This window comes from Parasteatoda tepidariorum, chromosome 5 (assembly GCF_982258835.1).
Source record: "Parasteatoda tepidariorum strain Cologne lab strain chromosome 5, Ptep-v5.0, whole genome shotgun sequence".
Classification (NCBI taxonomy): Eukaryota; Metazoa; Arthropoda; class Arachnida; order Araneae; family Theridiidae; genus Parasteatoda; species Parasteatoda tepidariorum.
Window position 1 is genome coordinate 54043473 of NC_141759.1, and position 11899 is coordinate 54055371.

Consider the following 11899-nt stretch of genomic DNA (forward strand, 5'->3'; position numbering starts at 1 on the left):
TATTGATATTTTGTATAGATCTATACCATTCCATTTAATTATTTACTTTTACTTTAGAACATTTTATTTGAAAAATATCATTGTTCTAACTTGGCAACATGTTCTAACTCTCCAAATTCTCTAAAATAGTTTCAATTTTTTCTAGTAGAACAACTTAAGAGGGACCAGTTTGTTTTTGTTTGGAGTTCTAGAGGGTGGCCCAAAAATTCACTCAAGATTGGAGGTTTTTTTTATTGTATATGTGTTATAAAATTTTGCCAATAAAACATTAACAGGACAGCTGGCCGATCTTGGTTATTAAAAATGAAGCACTTCATGAAAGAACGATGGGATTTCATTTTTCAGCAACTATTAATGATCATTCTTTAATATTTTTTTTTAATAGGCCTCTTAAATCATTCCATTTGATAAATTTTTTTTCATTTGATTTTTTTTAAGCCTAATGTTTGTGCCAACAAGTTGCTAACTACTTTTACTTTGTAGGACTAAATCAGCGAAATTAAACCACATTTATGTAAAATGGTCATTTTAGAACTTCAATGAAAAATGAGTTTGTTTCTGCAAATCCATGGAGGCAATTTACCTCTTACGCTATTCTATACATAACCATATAATTCATGCTTGATGCATAAATAAGAGAAAAAATTATAACTTTTCTTATAAAATTGTGTTTACAATCAAAATTACTTCTTGTTTGAATTTTTGGGTTGGTAGAACTATCAGAGGGATTAAGTAACTTTATTTTTAGTGTAATATTTTCTTCATAAAGATAACAAAAAATATTTCTGGAAGGACTTTGAAAAGTATTATTTTCCAACTTGTTTGATTAAAAAAATATTACTTATTGTATAAAATAATTCTTGTAAATTACTTGTCTATAACTAACAGAAGTTAATTAACATTTCTTGTAATTAATCTTTTCTCTGGATACAGTTATAACCCTCATCCCCGTGTGGTTGCACTACTGATTGTTATTGTAGTCCAAAAAATACTTTTTCATGATTTAATGTGTATTATCTTGTTTATTTAACTCATTAATTTATTTTATTAACTTTAAAATAATTGGAAATTTAGTCGTTATTTTAAGTATGCAACATTGTTTGCATATATATATATATATATATATATATATATATATATATCATAATGAATATATATCAATGATTTTTTCCTTTCTTAATCCTCCAAATATAGAGCCCCTGGCCAAAATTGTACCCCCTGTACCTGATCTTTCCCTAACTCTACTTTCTCATTGCATAACATGAAAAAGAAATTTTTTATTTAAGCTACCTGTTGAAAGTTTGGAAAAACCTATGACTATTGCTCAGATGGTTAATTCATGTATGGTTACTTATTGATGCTTTTGTAAATGGTTACATTTCTAAAACTATGCCTGTTATTCCATTTTTTTACTGAATAATGTGAAAGAATTTTGTTTATTCTCCTGTGGTTTGAAAAATTAAATTCTATGTGTAGAATTGTCAGGAGAGAAATATTATGCACAGCTTTAGAATTCTGTATTACCATAGTAGGATAATATCAACAAATATATTTTTTAATATTTTTATATATATTATCTTGTTCAAAGCATTTAGTGTTTCAACATTGCAATTTTTCTTCTTGTTCAATCTTCTATGCTTTTATGCTTCATTTTTAATAACATATCATTGTTACATAAAATGTAGACTTACATGCTATTGATGTTGGTTTTGTATTTATGCAATTAATTAATGTGATTGTAATTTCTTATTAATGTGATTGTATATTTATATTTTATTATATTAACCGTACAATTTTATTGGTGAATATTCTATATATTTTATTAATTTATTTTAATTTAAATTGCTTGTTTTGCATTTAACTTGTTATATAAAATTGGCATGGTACAAAATGTATGAATATTAATGTATTTGTTTCTGCTTATTTACTTGTTAACTGTATAAGAATTACATATATATGTAGTACATTGTAGTTGTTTTGAACAACAACAGATATTTTCTCATATTTTTATTTAAATTCTCATATTTTTATTATTCTGTATAATACATATTTCAAAGGTTTATGCACCCAGTAATATCTCTAACTAAATTTTAATCCATTAAAATAATATATGTGTTTTTTTTTGTAGCTTATTTTATTTCATTTAAGAGGTGATGTACTTACTAAAAGAAATTTTCTAAAAAATACTTTCTAATTTAAATTTTGAATTTATTCTATTTGTTTTCGAATCTAACCGGAAGTTTAAAAATTATAGTTTTTTAAAAATCCAGTATGAAATGCTTGCAAAAATCATATTTAAGGAATTACTTTTTTAAATTTTTAATAAATTAATGTGTTGGTGGTTGTTTCATATTCCACTTGATCCAGTCCTTAGCTAGATTTACTCCAGAAGACCATTTATTCTCAGAAAGTTTTAAATAATGATTTAATAATTATTCGAAGCATTTTAAAATAAGTTTCTAATTTTTTAACTCATGTGTCCTGAACTAATCAAGCTGTGTTCAATAGATTCCTGATAACTCTAACTCAACTTACAAATTAGACATATTAAAAAAACTCTTCCTCAAACGAGAAATTCATACATAAATGGAAAATACAATAACGCATGGTGCGTAGCATTTTTAAAAAGTGCTTAATGGTGTTTATTTTCGTTTTTACCATGTCGATTTTCTCCATGTATAATGCAAAAGCGTGGTTTTCACATTGTTTTGTTCAATGTTTTCACAATTCATTCAACTACAATCCATTTCGGGGTATCGTCGGCCCATAGCGTATGAAAGTGCCAATCATTTAACATGTTTGTTGAAATACTTGCGGGTTCGCATGTGCTGTTAGTGATCTGGGTTCGCTCCTGCACTCTCATGTACAACTCTGCTGCATTTTGCAAGATATTCTCGGTTTCATACTTCATTTTACACCCTCTGAAATCGAACCGAAAAATCTCTTGATCTTTTTATGGTGGCTAATATAATCAGGAAAAGAGTTCTTTGTCAGAAACTAGTTATTTTATCATGATTATATAAAATCTTTTTTTCATATTATTTAAAGTTGGTACAATCTATCACTTATCTTTGAAATATGTAACTTATGCTTGATTGTAATTATTTTTTAACCTCTTAAACAAAATCTTATTTTTGATTTTTTAAATACAAATATAATGTACAAAAATTGTATAAGCTTGAGTACATAACAATATTTTAAGCTTTAAAAAGTTTAAATCTTTCTCTAGTTTGATAATTAGTAATTATAGTTTTTAATTATAATCTTTTTTTGTAAAATTTTAAGATTTTAAAGAATTTAGTTAGCTTCAATCTGACATTAGTTTCTTGAAATTATTTTATATAAAATCAATCAGTATTTATTAATTCCTTGTCTTTATAGAATTTTTATTGTGTATGTGCCAATTTAAAATTTTTGTAAGACATTTTATCTTTATCCTTTAGTAAGACTTTCAATCTTAAGTTGATAAAATACAAACTTTTCATCATTACCATTGGCACAACTCACCCTGGGTGGGCCTTAGCCTTCTCCAGAAGATTTCTCCTTGAAGTTCTCTTTGTAGCTTCAATTCAATAAGCTAATTGTTCTAAAACTCTGCGTTAAAGGAGCTGTCAAAGTTGTCCTCTAGCTTTACTACCAATTGGTTTATGTTTGTTATATGTTCGGCTAGTTGAATCCAAACAACTTGGCTCTGCAAATCTAATTTAACTTTATACAAAGTTTTTCTGATTGTCAGTATGTATTTACAAATGTTATGCTACAATATATCATGATTGTATAATCTTGCAATGTAATCAAATGTTTGACCATATCAATTTATTTTTTTTTAAATTTCAATATTGTATATTTTTCAAAATTATGAAAATTGTGAAGGGAATACTATGAAAAATAAGTAATTCTAGAATCTACAATATTACCTGGTGTTTAACTCAATTTTTTCACCCACAATTCAACAAAAATTTACTGGATACAAGAATAGTGAAATAGGCATTAATACCTTAATCTTATTTTCTTTGCGCATTATTTTCAATATATTTTAAGAATTATTTTTTTTTTTAACTATTTTCTTATTACCTATAACTTATTTGAAATAAATAAAATGTGTGTTTTTAACATTATATTAAATTTTTGCTCAGTAGAAGATAATTAGCTAATTTTTTTACAGAAAACATAAATGTATTGAAAATCTTATAGTTAAAGTAACTTAAAATTATTGAATGGTTAAGGTTATTGTTTGGTTGTTATTGTAAATAATTGTGCTATAAAAAATTATTACTCTTTACTTTTTACCTATTTTTCTAATATTGAAACAGAAATGATTATTTGCATGCAAATATGTCTCTTAATTATTTATTTATTTAAAAAAAGAGAAAAAAAAGTCTTTCTTTGTTAGTTTTTAAAATTTTTATTTTTCTCATAACGAAGGAATATATCTGGAAAAGTGTTGTTTACTAAAAAAAAGTAGCTTAAAGCAGTTAAAGTGTTTGGTTTGTTAATAAACTCCCTATTTTGATGATATAGCTCTTTCTCTTCTTTCTCCTGCTTACCATGTGATATTGTGTACTACTTATTATTCCAGTCTTTTTTTTTATCACCATATAACAATTATAAATCAAACCAATGGAGTATTTTCTCTGACTTCTGTAGTTTTTTAGAAAAGCGTTTAAGAAAAATATCAGATATTTGTATATTTTGTAACTTTTGCAGAAATTCAGTGTTTAAAATGAAGGAGGAAAAAATACTTAACGCTTTTTTCATTATTGTATTAAAACTTCTTTAATATTGCTTGTCCATTTTGTTAATTTGTTTTTTGTTTAATGCAAATGTTGAAATTGTTTCAAACTTGAATGTTTGAAATTTTTTGAGTATTATAATGAGAGAAAAATCTGTTTTTCTCTTCTCCTCTGAATATTGATCCCAGTGATTGTTTTTCTTTTCTTTAGATTTTTAGTACTATGTTTTATTTTATGTTAGAAGATCTATATGTTTTGAAAATTATTTTTATACCTTGTTTTTAAATATATTATTTGTTGCTTGCATTATATTTTCTGACATTATGCTTAAAAGCTGTGTTGATTTGCATAAACAGTTTGATTGTTTAGAAGTTATTCATGTGATATAAATGTTTATTTAGATTATAAAAATATCCCATATTTTTAACCAAGATATCTTTTTAGTTCTAAAGAAATCAAATTTGAAGCGGTTTTTAACTTAAAACAAATCATTTAAATTAAATGAAATCGAATGTTGAAAATCTAATTTATATAATTTCATACTGCTATATATAAGTTTTAAGAAATTAGATAAATGTTTAATTTGATATATTTAGGAAATTCCATGCTATGTAAAGAAATAGGTACTTTAGATTTTGTTGTTACAAATCAAAATTTGTTTTAAAAAACTTCACTTCACTCTTATTTCACTTCACTCTTATTTCATATTTTCATTTTTTAATTGTTTTCCTGATCAAAATCTTATTTAAAGAGTACCTTTCACCTGCTAACACACAGCTTTGAGTATATATGGGCTATATATATTATTTAAATATTTGTGCTTTATCATACTTATTATTGGAAATATTTTCATTTTTTTTATTTATTTTTTTAATAAATGTCAAATTTTAATTTATTTTGATACAAACATGCATTGGGTAGAATACATTATGGTTTTAGTTCATGTCAATAAAACGTTCAAACCTTTTTTAGTTGTGATGGAAAATATATATATATTACAATATATGTATATATATATGCATGTATATATATATGTATACATACATATATATATATATATATATATATATATATATATATATATATATATATATATATATATATATATATATATATATATATACATATATACATACACATATATATATACATACATATATATATACATATATATATATACATATATATACATACATATATATATATATACATATATATACATACATATATATACATACATATATATATATATACATATATATATATACATATATATGTATACATACATGTATATATTTGTATATATATTATAGTTTTACCTTCACTATTTCACATTTGCGGATATTTAAGCTTTCTGGGGATTCTGCAATAGATGCTGAACATGGAAGTTATTTCAATACAGGAAGTGATTTTCGAAAAATGATGCTAAATCCACATACTCGAAAATGCAACTAATTTTAAATATTATATAACTTAGTTATTCTGAAAATGATTTTTTTATTTTGACTAAGTAGTTCTGTATTCTGTATGAAGCTTTTAAATTTGTATTTACTTTATATTTAAAATAATACAGCCAAGAACATGCAGGTCCACATTCGTGGACCTTGGTACATAAAGCAAAATTTATGATTGCGTAGTAAAGTGAGATCTCATAGTATTGTAAGTATTCAATATTATACTTATTTAGTAATATTTTGATGTGTATTTTAATTAATTGCTTTATATTAAGGTACGTACATATATTTAATAACTTTAACTTTTTGTGTTTTTCCCAAAATTATGAATAATTAAATTTAAATTCTTTACAATAATTATTTATTTTGCGTCATTTGCATAATTAAAATAGTTTTGAAACTGATTTTTCATACAGTAATGCAGTGGTATTGCATTTAGTATTGCATCGCATTGTAAAAAAAACTTCGTATTTTTTAAAAGATAAAATTTCTAAATAATTATTAAATTTATTCATAATTGCATTTAAATAAACCATAATATAACATAATGCATGTTTGTTCCTACTTTAGGTGCGATTTAACGATTTAAATATTTATAATTTTTTACTTAATTAGGACCTGTCCATGTATGTGTTAAGTCCACGTATTTGGACCCAAAACTATTAACCCCTCTGGAAGTATAATTCGTATTTTGTTTATCTTTTATGACTTATGACAGTAAAATAGAATTTGGAGCTGTAAAATATTTTTTTGCTATATTCCTTTATACATCAATAGTGAAGAAGTTAATGTTATTGTATAATTTCATATGCCTATATTTTAGTAATTTATGAGAATTATCTTGTACTTGTATTATGTCCCCTTGTGACTAAAATTGTTTTCTATATCATTACTTTTGAAACCATTACTTTTGAACTCTAACAACTCTTTACTTTTGAAACCATTGAAGTTTAATTTACATGCACCTAAGTCTTTCAAAATTTCCCTCATAATAATTTTTAAATAAATTATTAAACTAAATTTTCTATTTTAAAGTATTCATAATTTTAAAAGTCTATGTATGAATAACGTAGTTTTTGTATTTTAAGTTATCAAAGTACTATTGTGTGAAGTTATATTGATTATGAATTTATTGACTAAAATTAATAATTTATATTAAAAAATCAATTTAAACGAAATTTTTACTTGTTTTTATATTTGAAAGCTTTTTGTGATTTTTTTTACTAAGGATGTTTTTGGGTATATATAAAGGCGGCTAAATTGGATGTTTGTTCTGTTTTAATTAATTTTGTTAGCTCATTCCTCTGTAACACTATATGAAGACTGTGTATAAATAATTCAAATAATTTTTATAAATGTTTTTTTTTTTTCCTTTAACTATTAAATATATTATAGTGATTAATTTTTCCCTGTGAAAATTCATTTTAAATCATTAAAATGTGTATGTATGATATTATATTATTACATTATTAAAGTTTAACATCATTCTATAATTTTTTGGATTATTTAGTTTTTTCCCTTTTTTATTACCTTTTTTCTCATAAAACCGTAAAAAAAAAAAATGAAAATGACATTTTCAATTATGCACAAGTAATTATTGAAAATAATTTTAATAAGCTTTAAATATCATTGGTACAGTAAAGCTAGCTCAAAACTCTTATAAGTCCAGAACTTGAAGGAAAAAAAGTTTTAATCAATGACAAGAGCTGCTATGGCTCAATGATTAAAGAACTGAACTGTCCCTGTGAGGAACTGGGGTTTGATCCCCAATGGCGACATGATGTCCCGAGAAACTGTAGATCCATGACCCTCTGGTTCACAATGGGCTGTTGAAAGAATGCTCTACCCAATGACAATCTATTGACCACGGGCTGGTAGGGCACTGGGCCCATGTCCAAGAGGTCGTCGGTTTGAACCCCACCGGCAGAAGACTCCCCATGTATATAGTAGTAAATGGTTAAATCTGTCGAGTCACAAAGTCCTCCCTGGTCCCATAACAAATCACAACTCTGGGGGTACTGTACCAGGAGTTCAGTTTTCTTCTTGATTTGATTCAAAATTTCAAGGCTACGGAGTTGAACATTAGTGGTCGTAAACCCAAAATTGGGTCGACTGTTCAACGACTGTTATAAAATATTTTAAAAAAACGCCGACCAGTCTGTGTAGGGGGCAGGGAACTGTCCTTGCATCAGAAAGGTTCTGGGTTCGAATCCCGGGCAAGGCATGGATGTTTCTTTCTCTCTATCTGTGTTCTATGTCCTTTCTCCTTTGTGTGTGAATGTGACCCGCCCTATAAACGGGTTGTGGTAGTGTGACGTGGGCGACGCTGTTCCACCGCCGTGGCTTCGCCACAGGTGCCCACTGGGTAACGAAAAGAGAATTAGCAGTTCTGGCACTTTCTGTGGCCAATGGACAGTAGCTCCAAGTGCCTGCCATTAAAAAAAAAAAAAAAATTTAAAAAAACTATTGACTACTCCTTCTCTTAATAATTAGTAAGCTCAAATAATTAGTCACTGCTATCTAGACTGATGGAGCATTTCTTACTTTTAAACTAAAACAAATCAGACCAAGTCTGAGTCGTATAGGATAAATACTAGAAGAAAAGTATTATAACTGAATTTTTTTTTCTTTCCGGAAGCATTAAGTATCTTGTTTATCTATATGGCATCTTGAGGAATCTATTAAATACAGCGGATGTCTTAAATCTGTTTTTTATTTGAAAAATAAGAAACAATTTGGAATTGCAGTGCAAAATGCCTAAAATTATTAAAATCTATAATATGATAAGATTCCAAGCAAAAAATATCAAATAATAAAATACATCCATTTTAAAAACGTTTTTTTTTTAAATATTTTTAATAATTATAAAAAAAAAATTATAATATTGTGTACTTGCAACTCGAGATGAAGTAAATCTGCGAACTATGTGGTTTAAATCATATTTAACCCGTTGAATGCTACTCAAATTTTACATGGCTTTGCCCATCTGACCAAAATGATTTTCTCAGTATGCGTTGCATTAATTTCTTCAAACCATTTTATTAACGATAATAATATTTAAAAAAATTAAAAGCGTTAAAAATTTACTCGAATTATGTGTTTCCAATAATCTTGGCTTCGCTGGTCACCGGCGACCCCCTTGGCGCTAGGGACAAGCTCAGTGTCGGTCACGGTGACCCCCAAGGCATTCAACGTGTTAATTCACTTGTAAGCGCCGTCGCGCGTGTGTTTCGAAGCTGATGGGCCTCTGAATCGAAAAATGCCAAGATCTACCTAAGGCTTCTGTAATCCATGGGCTCTAGATCTACCTACGTCGATTTATGACGTCACTTGCCATTATCCAATAACCAAGTTTAAAAAAAAGTTTCACCATCTTCAACTGCATAATTTTAAATTATGAATTCTTATATTGAGCTAAATCAGTTAGTTTCTAAAGTTTGATTAAAAAAAAAATCTTTCCTTGTTTTACGTCTGTTAATGTTGAAATTTCTATTGCTTGCACCATTTAAGAAAAAATTATTATCCAGCTTCAGTAGAGATCTGAGGACTCAAGTTATTCGAAATTTTAAAGAACGATGCTTGTATTATCATCAGGCACAGAGATTCGGATAATATTTTATCACTCTAGCTAATCTGAAAGAGATCGCGGTTTTTAATGACCATAAATTCTTTATAACTATCAATTTTGCTTGTAGCGGAAAGCAAATGATAGATATAGCTGTTGGAGGCACCAGGAGTTGGCACTTGGCTCCGCCTTCATCACGTGGTATGCGACGATACTATTTCGCTATTTTTGGGAGAAGGTTGTGAGCAATCCTGAACAAAGTTGCTATTTGATGATCGTATGGCAAAAATATTTATTTCGCAAACTTTATCTGCATTTTTTTAACATTAAATATTTCATAAATTTGATGATATTACTCTCTTTTGAGAGAAAAGTTTGTCCTTTTTGAGAGATTTTGCTAGGAAAGCAGCAGTTTTTAAATTTAAAATATATTTAATAAACTAGAGAAACGAAAGATATAATAGCCGATGATAAAGCGAAATGACTGAAGAGGAATTCACTGCTTGTCTTTAGCACGCATTAATGGTTGTCTCAATTTCAAGCACGGAGACGTTTCTCTTCTTACTCACGCACTGAAATGAACTCTGCGTCCGAGGAGGTGGAGCCAAGTATCAACACCTGGTGAACGTACTATACTTGCGTTGTCCCCAGACACGACGCTCCAGACATAAAATGGTCGAAATCTCGATTACAAGAATCCTCTCTCTACTCCCAGAGACGAAAAAAAGATTAATAATGAAAAAATAAAAAACAATAATGTACATGATGTTATACAGGAGTTATCGAATATATTATTCGTAAATGTTCAAAAATTTTCATTATTTATGTACCTTTTTGAACTATAATACATGATTCGATGCGTAAAAAATAATGTAAAAAAGGAAATATTTTCGTTTTCATTTATTATATATTTATTCATTTATTACGTATAATTACCCAGAAAAAATAAGTTTTTTTTAATGATAATCGTACCGTTTCCTAAATTAATTTTCTAAACTGTAATGAATGATATATTTTTATATAAATATTATCAAAACATTAAAAATTTTCTTTTTCTTATTTCAAACTAGCTGACTAATAACGACAATAAGTAAATCTATATTAATCAACTCTTCGAAATAATGCACAAAACTGATAACATATATCGACGCAATCAATAAAGATAACGTATTTCCAAGTATGTATTTATTTATTATTATTTGTTGCCCTTCCGGTGACTTGGAGTTATTTTTCTAGGCAAGAAATATTCCTAGAAGTTCAACTTAACAAAATGAAAATTAACTTTATTCAGTATTATTTGGTATGAGGCTATTATTCGCAAACAATTCAATCATGTAATTTTCTTTGCTACTTATCATTTTCGAGGGTCAGTCAAAAAATGTAAACGACGCAGAATCTATGTTGTATAGCATATTTGTTACTCATTAATAACAGCACCATTTACCACTAAATCAGTAACCACCTATTACCAAAATTAACAGTCATTGACATCAATAATACTTTGAAGATTTCTTACGGTCTCTCAGAACCTTTTCTTAATTTTGCACTTATTCTAGTACAAGACTTTTTCTTTCTTTTTTTTTATTCCAATTACCGTTTATTTTTTTATTATGTTGCTTCATAAAAACGCGCTTCAAAAGTATAATTATAAAGCAGAGTTTCTTTCGTCACTGGTATGGGAGGTCGCCGCGACCTCATAAAGATTTTCGCTATTCAAACTTTGTGTGGCCATTCGGCATGTTTCGGAAATTTTATTTCTCCCTCCCCCACCTCCTCTCTTTATTTACACATATATACAGAGGGTCCGGTAAATGTTGCAATAAATTTCTAGGGGAAGTATGGCACATCATTAGGATTAAGAATTACCTAGGAAACCAAGACCGGAAATGTTATCGTATGCCGCTATTATGAACTGTGCCTTTGTACAGCATTTATCTAAATTATCTTAATTTTTTTGTTTTCTATTAATTATAGTTAAAAACTGCTTTCAAACAGATACAGTATTAGCTGTTTTATTGTAATTTAATGAAGTGTCGACAAGCTCACCTTATCATTAAATTACGATAAAACAGCATTTCTGAGCCTTTTTAATGGAACTCTCTCAACAATAATTGATAGTAATATTTAGGGCAGGGATACCTGGTTGG